General features: G+C 45.1%; 1 pseudogene; it reads left to right on the top strand.

Moving 5' to 3' along the window:
* The first annotated feature begins 395 nt into the window (after positions 1 to 395).
* Positions 396 to 4,210, top strand: LOC140712125 (uncharacterized; annotated as a pseudogene).
* The last annotated feature ends 286 nt before the right edge of the window (positions 4,211 to 4,496 follow it).

Below are 4,496 nucleotides of genomic sequence, written 5' to 3'. Positions count from 1 at the left end.
GCTAGTTGTTCCTAAGTTCAGTGGACAAAGTGATGAAAGAAATGATGAACCCAGCTTCAGAAGCAGATACTGAGCCTCAAACCTGCTAAGATTGTCCTGAGTGAGAGTCTTATTTCCTGTAGAAAAAGAGCTGAAATTGTGGAAAAACAAACATAAGCTCTTATGATGCAAGTGGCTGACCTGCAACAAAAGGTACATGCACAGCCTCGCCAGACAGATGTCTACTGTTAAAGTGAGAGCATTGATTAGAAAAGAATGGGACTCTGCAACTTGGAATGGGGATATGTGGTAGGACCCTGATGAAGCCAGGGACACTGAATTTGTAAACTCTGATGAACCTTTTTGCCAGAAGGAACAGCTTCCCTATCCCCAAGGCAACATCTCCTCCGTGACCCATGCTACCATCAATCTTTCCACCTTTGTCTGAGGAGATAAACCCTGAGCTGCCTCAGGCAACAGTGATGGTCTCCCCTGAGGCAATTGCCAAGCAAAGTAATGTTGATTCTCCTCAGGAGCCACCCCCAACACCCCTGTTTACTTTTAGACCTATAATTAGACTAAAGTCCCGGTGGACCCGTAGAGGTGAGGTTGAGAGAGTGACCCATGAGGAGGTGTGCTACACTAAAAAATAACTGAGTTTCATAATTTATATAAACAGAAATCTGGAGAACATGCATGGGAATGGTTATTAAGGGTGTGGGATAATCGTGGGAGGAACATAAAGTTGAATCAGGCTGAATTTGTTGATTTGGGCCTGCTAAGTAGGCATTCTGCTTTTAATGTTACAGCTTGGGGAATTAAAAATGTTTTAATAGTTTGTATGCTTGGTTAGCTGAAATATGGATTAAAAGATGATCCACTGTGAGCAAGCGGGAAATGCTGGATCTCCCTTGGTTTAATGTAGAGGAAGGGATCCAAAGGCTTAGGGAGATTGGGATGGTGGAGTAGATTAGCTACTTTAGACCTACTCATTCCAGCTGGGAGGGTCCAGAAGATATACCCTTGACCAATGCCTTGTGAAATAGATTTGTGAGGGCAGCACCTGCATCACTGCAGAGTCCTGTAATTGCTCTTCTCTGTGTGTCAGATCTAATATTGGGACTCACAGTCACTCAACTACAAATTTAAACACAATGGGACTAATTGGATTCTGAGGTGGCAGGGGCCAAGTGGCAGCACTCAGCCATCAAAGGCAAGGTGGGCATAGCTACCATCATGGACAGCAGAGGCAAAGCAACAATCAGAATAGTCTGACTCTTATAGAGTTCTGGCATTGGCTAATTAATCATGGTGTTCCTAGGAGTGAAATTGATAGGAAGCCTACTGCATTTTGACTTAATTTATATAAGCAGAAATCTTCTAAGTCAAATGGACAAAAGACTCATACACCTTACAGAAACAGTGAATCATAGCCCCTCAATCAATTTCCAGACTTGAGCCAGTTTACAGACCTAAAACCACTTGAATAAAGGGGAAGCCAAACCCCGCTACGTTACTGACAATTTATGCAGTTAATCTTTCTCCCATTCTTCTCCAAGGAGACCTCCGGCCTTTTACCAGGGTGGCTGTGCATTGGGGAAAGGAAAATGATCAGACATTTCATATATTGATGACATTATGCTGATTGCATACAGTGAGAAAGGTGTAGCAACCACACTGGACTTATTAGTGAGGCTTTTGCGTGCCAGAGGATGGGAAATAAACCTGACTAAAACTCAGGGACCTTCTACCTCAGTCAAATTTCTAGGGGTCTAGTGGTGTGAAGCCTGTCGAGATATTCCTTGTAAGGTGAAGTATAAGTTGCTGCATTTGGCCCCTCCTACAACCAAGAAAGAGGCACAACCCCTAGTGGGCCTGATTAGATTTTGGAGGCGTCACATTCCTCATTTGGGTTTGTTACTGTGGCCCATTTATCGAGTGTCCCCAAAAGCTGCCAATTTTGGGTGGGGTCCAGAACAGGAGAAGGCTCTGCAAGAGGCCCAGGCTGCTGTGCAAGCTGCTCTGCCACTTGGGCCATATGACCCAGCAGATCCAATGGTGCTTGAGGTGACAGTGGCAGATAGGGATGCTGTTTGGAGCCTCTGGGAGGTCCCCATAGGTGAAACACAGCAGAGGCCTTTAGAATTTTGGAGCAAGGCCCTGCCATCTTCTGCAGATAACTACTCTCCTTTTGAGACAGCTCTTGGCCTGTTTCTGGGTTTTGATGGAAATAGCATTTGACTATCCATCATCAAGTCACCATGCAGCCTCAACTGCCTATCATGAACTGGGTGCTTTCTGACCCATCTAGCCATAGAGTAGGTTGTGCACAGCAGCATTCCATCATCAAATGGAAGTGGTATATACGTGATTGGGCTTGAGCAGGTCCGGCAGGCTCAAATAAGTTACATGAGGAAGTGGCTCAAATGCCCATGGTCTCTACTCCTGCCACCCTGCCTTCTCTCCCCCGGCCTGCACCAATGGCCTCATGGGGAGTTCCCTATGATCAGTTGACAGAGGAAGAGAAGACTATGGCCTGGTTCACAGATGGTTCTGCAGTCACCACCCAAAAGTCGGCAGCTGCAGCACTACAGCCCTTTTCTAGGACATCTATGAAGGACAGCAGTGAAGGGAAATCTTCCCAGTGGGCAGAACTTTGAGCATTGCACCTGGTTATGCACTTTGCATGGAAGGAGAAATGGCAAGATGTGCGATTATATACTGATTCATGGGCTGTAGCCAGTAGTTTGGCTGGATGGTCAGGGACTTGGAAGAAGCATGATTGGAAAATTGGTGACAAAGAAATTTGGGAAAGAGTTATGTGGATGGACCTCTCTGAGTGGTCAAAAACTGTGAAGATATTTGTATTTCATGTGAGTGCTCACCAATGGGTGACCTCAGCAGAGGGGGAATTTAATAAACAAGTGGATAGGATGACCCGTTTTATGGACACTACTCAGTCTCTTTCCCCAGCTACCTCTATCATCGTCCAGTGGGCCCACGAACAAAGTGGTCACGGTGGTAGGGGTGGAGGTTACACGTGGGCTCAGCAACATGGACTTCCACTCACCAAGGCTGACCGGACTCTGGCCACTGCTGACTGCCCAATTTGCCAGCAGCAGAGACCAACACTGAACCCTCAGTATGGCACCATTCCTTGAGGTGATCAGCCAGATACCTTGTGGCAGTTTTATTACATTGGATCTCTTCCAGCATGGAAAGGGCAGAGGCTTATCCTCACTGGAATAGACTCTTACTCCGGATATGAGTTTGCCTCTCCTGCATGCAATGCTTCTGCCAAGACTACCATCCATGGACTTACGGAATGCCCTATCCACTGTCTTACTATTCCACACAGCATTGCTCCTGACCAAAGCACTCACTTTACGGCTAAAGGAGTGCAGCAGTGAGCTCATGCTCATGGAATTCACTGCTCTTACCATGTTCCCCATCATCCTGAAACAACTGTATTGATAGAATGATGGAATGACCTTTTGAAGTCACAAGTACAATGCCAACTAGGTGACAATACTTTGCAGGGCTGGGGTAAACTTCTACAGAAGGCTGTGTATGCTCTGAATCAGTGTCCAATATATGGTCCTGTTTCTTCCATAGCCAGGATTCATGGGTCCAGGAATCAAGGGGTGGAAGTGGAAGTGGCACCACTCACCATCACCCTTAGTGATCCAAGAAAAAAATTTTTACTTCCTGTTCCCATTACAGTATGTTCTGCTGGCCTAGAGTTCTTAATTCCAGAGGGAGGAATGCTGCCACCAGGAGACACAACAATGATTCCATTCAACTGAAAGTTAGGATTGCCACCTGGACACTTTGGGCTCCTCTTACCTTTAAGTCAACAGGTTAAGAAGGGAGTTACAGTGTTGGCTGGGGTGATTGACCTGGACTATCAAGATGAAATCAGTCTACTACTCCATAATGTAGGTAAGGAAGAGTACGCATGGAATACAGGAGGTTCATTAGGGCATCTGTTAGTATTACCATGCCCTGTGATTGTTAAGGTCAATGGGAAACTACAACAGCCCAATCCAGGCAGGACTGCAAATTGTCCAGACCCCTCAGGAACGAAGGTTTGGGTCGCCCCACCAGGAAAAAACCACAACCTGCTGAGGTGCTTTCTGAAGGGAAAGGGAATACAGAGTGGGTAGTAGAAGAAGGTAATCATCAATACCAGTTATAACCATGTGACCAACTGCAGAAACGAGGACTGTAACTATAATGAGTGTTTCCTCCTTCTTTTGTTAAAAACATGTCTGTGTATGTATACACTTGTACTAAGAAAATATCTTGATTTTATTTCCTTTTCCTTTATCATGTGACGTAAGATTTATTGACTTCATATCAACATTTAAGTATTGTTAACTTTATGTAATCGTATTTGGGCTGGGGATTGGTGTGTTTCTGGTGGTATGAAGGATAGTTGTATTATATTAGGTGTAATTATGACCTTATTATTGTGTTTATTTGAAGATTATTTATGGTCTCTGGAGATGTGTATG

The sequence above is a fragment of the Chlorocebus sabaeus genome, chromosome 7 (assembly GCF_047675955.1).
Source record: "Chlorocebus sabaeus isolate Y175 chromosome 7, mChlSab1.0.hap1, whole genome shotgun sequence".
Lineage (NCBI taxonomy): Eukaryota > Metazoa > Chordata > Mammalia > Primates > Cercopithecidae > Chlorocebus > Chlorocebus sabaeus.
This window is presented reverse-complemented; position numbering and strand designations above follow the sequence as displayed.